Genomic DNA, 9,300 nt, shown 5'->3' with positions numbered 1-9,300 from the left:
AAAATGTTGATAAACCAGTATTTATTTTTTATAAACTCACGGCTTCAACATTAATGCTGTAGTATCCTTTGCGATTCATATACTCATGAGGTACTACTCCAGCGATTAAATATTGCGGGGACAGTATTGCAATATGTGTGCAGTCAATACCAGCTACGACGCCCTTTATTCCGAAATTGTTATGGAAGCTGCAAATTTTAAGCCGTTGAAATGGTGCAAATGCGTATTTTGTGCCATGTTCAAAACTTACCTCCTCTTTATGCTGTTCTAATGCTCCGCCTCATTGGGAAAACTAATTTCAATATTAATTTCAATAATTAATTCCTCTTCCATATTTTTCGTTTTGTGAGCTGCTCAGAAGTAGATCACTATTTAGTGACTTTTTTTGAGACTAATGACGTGAGATTGCTTACTGAATTACAACTAGTCTCAAAATCAAATTTCACCACGAAAAGTCTCAATTAGTGACTTGAGACTGCTTACAGAATTCGGGCATAAAGTTAAAAAAACCGGATTTTTATATCTTATTTGGAAAATATAATATATAAAACTTATGGGTACTCAGGCACCCTGGGTAGGAAAAGTCAATGTAAAATATGGGTAGGGTTCTAGGGTTAAAAACCTGTAGTTGATTATATAACAAAAATCGTTTAAATGAAAGCTCCAAACTTTGTACGACATCAACAAAAATTTACAAATTCCAAAGAATTACCATCAAAGTTTTTAACTTTTTAATCATAATTTCTAGAATTCTTCTGAGTAAGCAGTTTCATAGCCCACTCAAGTCTATTATAATAAAGTATCTGCTTAAGTCACTCATAAATTGCTTTCAGTATTGAGATTTGTTTTTGCATACGGTATTGAACATTTTCCTTTATATAAAGCACCCGTGGAAGCATTTTCCATGAAAGAAAATAGGCAACGCTTCAGCGAAAAAAATTGCCAAAACTCAACGCAATTTTTGAGCGACTTTAAACAAACACTTTATTAAACTGAAATTGAATAAGCTTTGTCATGAACTATATTGTAAAAACAAACAAATAACGAAAAAAAAATTTAGCATGAAAGGTATAGCGAATATTGTGAAAACACACAGTGGTTTATCACGGGAGCTCAAGTGTTCATATGAGCATGCATTCATTTGTGAAAATACTAGAATGCGGCCGAAAAAGTGTACAGCCATAAGCTGAATTAATTTCATGGAAAGCATTTTTCGCAAAATTAAAACGTGGAGTACTCTCGCACCTTATCGTACGAAATATGTATTCTGAGAACAGCAGCAAGCAGGTGAATACTTCAAAAAATAATCAAAAAATCGGTTTTCCCGATACAAAAGTGCCTTCAGAATAGAAAATTAAATAATAAAAATAAAAGAACAACAACAACAAAGAACACTTCAATGAGAAACGGAAGGCATTTATGTATGTGCAAGAGTCTATAGTCTCTCTTCTCAGTAATTGTGGAGAAAGCGGTTTATTGCACAAGTATGACATGCACGAGCATACATACAATCAGCACGAGGCTCTTCAAGTAGCAGCTCCATTAACCTTCATGTGCCCGGCTTACTCCATTTGTAGTAAATTGTGAAAAGAAGTGAGATAAAAAAAATTTTCCGAAACAACAATGCCCGAATTTTTTAGTAGCTTCCTGATTATCAACTCAAAGTCAATTAAGAGTATAATAACACTCGAACTATTATTTGCCTGCCCACTAGACCCTACTTGAAAAAAACATCATCTTGCCGCCGGCTTACTACATTTGTAGTAACCATATAAAATGTATGCAAAATAGTATTTTATAGTTGACTTCAGCCATCAATGCTTCAACAAATTCTAGTAGATACAAATGAAAAAGCGCGAAAAGGAGATAAAATAATCTGGGAGAAATTAACCTTAATTGAACTAAGAGCATTTATAGGTCTTGTGTTACTAGCAGGTGTAAATAAATCAAATGACGAAGATGTGGATGTGCTATGGAGCCAAGAATGCATTTGCTTTTATCGAGCAGTAATGCCTAAGTCACGCTTCAAAGAAATTGTTCGATTCATTCGATTTGACAGCGAGCGTACAAGAGCAACTAGGCTAGAAGCCGATAAGGCTGCTCCAATATCTGAATTGTGGACACAAATGAACGCAAATCTGCGCAAATATTACCAACCATCTGGAGAAATTACTGTGAATGAACAATTATTTGCTTATCGCGGTCGAACTAGGTTTACTCAGTACATACCCTCTAAGCCTGCCAAGTATGGGATAAAGGTTTGGTTTGCATGCGATGCTAAGTCGTTCTATCCACTCAAAAGTGAAATATATACTGGAAAAAACTCAAATGCTGGTCGAGCAAATAACGTAGTGAAGGTGTTGTGCAAAGGTTAGTATGCCATTGGGAGAACACCGGAAGGACTATTATTTGTGACAATTTTTTTACATCGCTAAACTTAGGCAAGTATTTAATGTCAACAACAACAACAAAGGTCTTGCTATTCTTGGTACTGTTCGTCAAAATAAAACGTTTGTACCATATGAAATGAAGGCTGACCGCAATCGTGCTGAAGAATCTTCCATTTTCGGGTTTCTCGATGGAAAGTTTTCTTTGGTATCTTATGTTCCAAAACGAGGCAGATTAGTTATAATACTTGCTAGCATACCTTTGACAAATTCAATTGTAGCTAAAAAGAAAAACAAGCCGCAATCCATCCTTGATTACAATGCAAACAAAGGAGGCGTCGACGCAATGGATAAAATGCTTTCTGCATATTCAACGAAACGCAAAACATTGCGTTGGCCCTTGACGGAGCTTGTCTAAGCAGCTTCTTATGCCAGCAATTGAACGGCGCTCTCAAGTTCCCCGGGTGCTGGGATTCCATCAAACACGTAAAGCTATCGAAATGGCACTGGATCGATCCCTTTCTGCTACATCTAATGTTGATTCATCTATTTTACCTGATATTTCTAACGATAAACAACCAAAATATCCTGTACCTTGTTAATACTGTGAAATAGGAAGTCGTAACAACACACGAAAAATCTGTAGTTGGTGCAAAAAAGCAGTGTGTAATACACATGCCGCAACATATATTTTGGGAAAATGCTGTTCAACTCCTGAAAATTAAAACATTTTTTGTATTAAAATTATCACCTGAATTCAATATTTTTAAATAAAAAGGTTATTACGCACGTACAAGTAAAAAAAAAACACCATACAAGTCTTTTTTTCTTAACATTACATTGGTTTTGCATGCAATTACGTAGTTACTACAAATGTAGTAAGCCGACCGGGTACGTAAGTTTTATATCCCGGGCACATGAAGGTTAAAGAAGAGCAAAAACTCTCTCAGCAACTTTCTCACAAAGTTGGGTATTGCAAACAATTAGAGGACTACCCCTTAATGGGGAAAAGATCTTTACTCGTGTTGCCAATATCAGACCGTTGGCCGGCTCTCGGCGAATTTTACAGAATGGGCCGTTGAGCTGACGTTGGCGGAGTAATAAATCGGTTTGTTGACGAAAAAACTAAGAATGTGTTAGTGATATACGAAAAAAATTACGACAATGGCACTTCGTTGCCATCTGAACAACGACTGATTGGGCGAGTGTGTGAATACATATATACATATGAAACGATCGTGCAGAGTTCGGCTGGCAAATCACCGCCGTGACGTGGCAGTCGCCATTTCCCTCACGCTTTTTGGGTGTTTCGCCGAGCTCCTCCCCTTATTTGTGGTGTGCGTCTTGATGTTGTTCCTCAAATGGAGGGACCTACAGCTTCAGCCGACTCCGAACGGCAAATGGGTTTTTATGAGAAGCTTTTTGATGGCAGAAAAACACTCGGAGGTTACGCATTGCTTGTCGAGACACTAATACCGACCGTAAATAACCACAAAATATTAATGATTTGCTCTCTTTCTCGGTTTCTTGCCCGATCGGTACTGAATTACGCTGCACCCGTCTGTTACTAGTGATTCATAGTGGAGTAAGCTCCGAAACCTGTCAGAATACTGCCATCAGAACAGCTACGCGATGCCTCCTGATGTCTCCCCTGCAACATCTCCACAACCAGTCCTCCATGCTCCTTGTTATGGAGCGCAGTGAGATGCTCAGTAGATAATTTCTGCTGGGTTGCTACCGCAGGAACCAAACTTTCAGGCACTTACTTTAGGTTGAGCCACCTCTCAGGCGAGTCATTTCCTCCATTTGTGGAACAACATCAAGACGCACACCACAAATAAGAGAGCTTGGCCAAACGCCTTAGAGAAGTGAATGCTCCAATTATTTTTTTATTTTTTATTTAATGGCGCGTGTTTCCAGACCAAGTCTAGTGCGTTGAATCCCCCCCCTCGCCTACATGACACATTCTACGTACCGGAATGGCTAACAGTAGTTTGACCTCCTTCGTCCAGGTGAAAAATTAGGAAGCTGTGACGGAACGCTGGATATTAGTGGTGGAAAGCTGGATATTCCTCACCGGGAAAAGGCGAGAAAGGCTGACGAGATAGTCGCTCCTTGCTGCACGCCATCATCGAGTAATCATCAGCAAAGGAAATCAGTGAGTTGAGGAAGCTTCGATATATAGAAGTTGAAAAGTAAGGGTGAACTGACATCACTCTACGGCACTCATTGCTATATCCTCCTCTGTTTGTCCTTTTGATCTCGGAATATGACTACATTCCCATGGCAGCCGATTCTACGTATCGGAATGGCGCAGCTATTTCTAGACCAAGGGCTGTCGCCTCAATAAACTAGCCCTGTCTAGTGTACTTAACCCCACCCCTCGTCAACATCACGCAATCTTTTGATTTGAATGTAGTCTTTTTGCGGATTCAGTATCGACAAAAAATAACATTCTTCAAGAATTTTTTATTAATTTATTTTTTTTTTTGTTAAAAAGTTTGAACATTTTTTCGCTAAAGGTGCACCTCATTCGGGACCACACTCACAGTCAGTCTTACTACTAAACTGGACTTGCGAAACGGTACACCAACGTAGTAAACCCTAACTCCGACCGCTGTAGCTTTAGTTTAACCTGCGGTACCGCCGTTTAAGCATTGCATCGCAGGGCCAAGCTGGGCGTATGGCTCTTCATATATGTTTCTGTCTCTGTCTACGCTTCATTATTTGTTTGTCTTCTTTGTTTACTGCGTTCCCATTCTTTTTTCCGCAGTTCTTTCTTTTATCATTTCTTCAATGGACGTTTTTTCAGATGCGTATGTCAGGCAGGAGAAGAAGATATGCTCTGCATTCTCACTACCGTTGCCGCAGAACGAGCAGTCTGCTGCGTCCTCATGGCCGAGTCTTTGAAGATACTCTCTGTAGCACCTCCACGTCCCGTCGGGAACTGTGTCAGGTAGTAATCTGTGTCACCACGTCATCTCTCAACCCATACCTGCACGCTTCTGAAGAGCTATTCGTTCACCTCCCTTTTGTCGCTAGGTCCCAGCGATTTTGCAACTCATTTATGCTCCCCTATCTTTCTGCCTTACGCTCTTCCGCTTCCGTGAGTCGCCTGTTTGGGCTTTTGGCTTTGTTGTAGACTCTACCCAGTTCAGAGGCCACTATATCTGATGGCATGATACCCGATATGACACATATGAAGCAGTACGACACTGTCCTGAAAACACAGGCAACTCTAAGGGCACTTAGACTAAAAATTATTATATTGTATTTGCGGCAATTTTGATATGCCTCCGTGTCCTGTGGGCTTGAAACTACAAAAAAATTATTGACATTTTTTTCTAACAACGCTCGCCCCTAAGCAGGTAATGGCTAACCTCCAAATGAGTTTCTGCCCTGTAAAAGCTTCCCATAAAAATCAGCTGCCGCGTAGTAACGGCTACTCCACTTGTGCCACAACATCAAAGGGTGCCTATCGCAAAGCGGAGGTGAGACCTTTCATGAGCGTATTTATTATTAATATTAACTTTGAGAGGTTTCATTGGCCAAATGGAAGCTTCAACTAAAACTCTATGCAACGCGATAGCGGGATAATATAAAAAAGGTGAATGGTTGTGCAATGTTTTTTTTTCTTTTTAATGTCTCTCCTGTGTGCCACCACTAATGCATAAAGCCTGCTTTGAATCTTTTAATGCGCCACAATGTTAACTCTCGTTCTTTGAATAAAGATTATTTGCCTCACACACAACTCACAACTCGACTTGCCACAGCCGAGACTCAGAGTAGCGCATTCAAATTTTAAATAAAAATATATTTTCCCTCTTTCAGCTGTTTACTTTTTTCATATCTTTTTTTCTTTTTTCACATCTTTTCTTTTATTGTCTTACTTAAATTTGCCTTACATTAAATGCAAAATGTTTTGTTGTTTTGTGTGTTAAATGGAAAAGCAAACGACCCGAGCAGCTACACAAAAAAGGAATTGATAAGCAAATTCTGCAGGAAAAAAAAAAAACATTTAATATAAGCAAAAGCAAATACGCGGAAAAAATGTGGGGGATATTGAGGGGGAAGAAGGTTAAATGTGACCGAAAAGCGAAATGAATTTGCAAATTGCATGGCTCTGCAGCTTCTGGGGCTTCCAAGCTGAACGGGACAACACCACGCCTTGGGTTTTCCTTTCCGTTTTTTTTATTTATTTTTTGTCTGCTGCACTAACACTGAAACGTGCAACATGCATATAATTGTATACACACATATATATATATATTAGCGACACCAAATCTGAAAGGCCGGGATTAGCGAATCTCAGGCTGCCGTTGTGATTTAAATATCATCCCGATACCCTAAACGTTGACGGCGGGATTGTCGTTCCGCTACCCCACCATGACAAGGTGAGAATAGCGATAACGCGGCTAAAGAACAACAAAGCTGCGGGCGCCGATGGACTGCCGGCTGAATTTAAATTTAATCCATAAGAAAGGTGATCCAGCAATCTGTGCCAATTACCGCGGAATTAGTCTTCTAAATATCGCCTATAAGGTTCTATCGAGCGTATTGTGTGAAAGGCTGACCCCACCTTCAACCAACTGATTGGACCTTATCAGTGTGGCTTTAGACCGGGAAAATCCACAATCTACCAGATATTTACAATACGCTGGAAATTGAGCTGGAAGTATTCTCAATATAAGTCGTAGAAAAGACGCATGAAAGGAGAATCCACTGACACAGTCTTTTCGCCGACTTCAAAGCTGCATTCGACAGTACGAAAAGGGGTTAGGCAACCTATGATCATAAAGTACCGGGAATGTTTAAATAAAACAAAACAGAGTTAAATTTCAGGCAAATTTATTTTATTTCCTTCAAAATATGACCCATCTGAAGCAACACACAGGTGCCAACGTTTAACCCAGTCCTCCATGGACCCCTGGTAGGCCGACGAAGGGATGGCCTTCAGCTCCTTCGTCGCATTCACTTTGATCTCCTCTATCGACTGAAATCTCCTTCCGCGAAGTGGTAACTTCAACTTGGGAAACAAAAAGAAGTCGCATGGGGCAGAGCCGTCAGAATTGGGAAGGACCTCTCCAAGCCGTTTAATACCAAAAGTGGTTTCAGAGAGGGTGACTCGCTGTCGTGTGACTTCCTTAACCTGATATTGGAGAGGGTCGTGCGAGGCGCAGAAGTTAACCACTCAGGCACAACTTTTTCTACGAGCCTACAATTGTTGGCGTACATCACCGATATTGACCCGATCGGCCTTAACAACCGCGCTGTTAGTTCTGCCTTCTCCAAACTGGATAAAGAGGCATAGCGAATGGGTCTAGTAGTGAACGAGGACAAAACGAAGTACCTCCTGTCTTTAAACAAACAGTCCGCGCACTCGCGTATCGGCACCTACAAACATCACTATTGACAGTTATAATTTCGAATTTCTTACAAAGACTTCGGTTATCTATTTTATTATCTATTTTTATTAAATTTAAGAAAGTTTTTTGCCGCGATTAGTCCCGCTATCCCGGGTTAGCATTAAAATTGTCCCGAAATTTCGGGATCAGAAAATGCTGCTAATATTAGCATACCTATTACCATAATATGTATATACATGTATGTCTGTCTGTATTTGAATGTAAATACACTTGTGTGCATAATAATAGCAGCGCGACGTATTGTTAGGTATTGACTACTTTTATTTTTTTTTATTTTGTGTGTTCCATATGAATATAGTATATAGTACAACAAAAACTATATAACTTAAAGTCTCAAGCAAAGGGTTTTAAAAACTCAAAACCTTTCATCAGAATCTAATCTTGTAGAGACATTTGTAAGAAAAATTTCGAGTATGTAATTTTATAGTCGAAGGAATTTTTGTGGAGCGCTGTACTTGTAAGTTTTGACTATTTCCTTATTTTTTATATTATTTTATTTTACATATTTACAAAAATCGACTTTAAGAAGGCGTTCGACATTATCAAACGAGACGCAATATGGCTGACACTGAGTATAAAGGGAGTTCCCGTCAAGATAATGCGCCTCATCAAAGCCCTCTACGAGAACTCCGATCTAGCAGTGATTCACAAAGGTGATATCAGCGATCCATTCACCACCAACGCAGGCAACGAAAGGCAAGGTTGTCCCCTGTCGCCCCTTCCCTTCGCCATTGTCCTTGATGAGGTTATGAGCCAACTGACCCTGCAGAAAAAAGGCACGGTATGGAATTTCACCAGGCATCTTGAGGACCTGGACTTCGCCGATGACATCTGCCTCCTCTCTCACAAACTCTCTGACATGCAAGCGAAGGCGGTCAAACTAGTCACGCTGGCACACACTGTCGGACTGGAGGTCAAAATCGCCAAGACCAAGGCCATGAGAGTTAACCACAATAAAGCAAGGCAGATATTGGTTGACGGATGCCCGGTCGAATTCGTCGAAAGCTTCTGCTAGCTCGGCTGCATCATCACGGCAGATGGTGGAGCAGATGAAGGTGTCAAGCACTGGACTGGAACCCGTAAGAGAGCAGAGGTCCCAGTCGACCAAAAAACACTTGGAGAAGGTCGATGCTGCGCGAATTAGCAGATGTCTACATCTCATGGGACGATGCAGAAACAACAGTACAGAACCGTGTACGATGGAAGAGTCTTGTCGAGGTCCTATGCCGGGAGCAGTGAACAAGGAAAAAATTACATTTTTATAAAACAAATAAATAGATGAATAAAATAAAAATAAATTAATCATCAAAATTTCTCAACACATCGCACTGATATGAATCACATCATGCACCATTGCTTACAGATATTCATCAAGCTGAAAACCAGTTCTGTTTGTCTTCACCTACAGAGATAAAGCGTGAAATAAATCTCTTGAAATCTAAAATGGCACCCGGCTTCGATCTTATCACCGCTGAAACCTTAAATAA

The sequence above is a fragment of the Anastrepha ludens genome, chromosome 3 (genome assembly GCF_028408465.1).
Source record: "Anastrepha ludens isolate Willacy chromosome 3, idAnaLude1.1, whole genome shotgun sequence".
In the NCBI taxonomy this organism is placed as follows: domain Eukaryota; kingdom Metazoa; phylum Arthropoda; class Insecta; order Diptera; family Tephritidae; genus Anastrepha; species Anastrepha ludens.
This window is presented reverse-complemented; position numbering follows the sequence as displayed.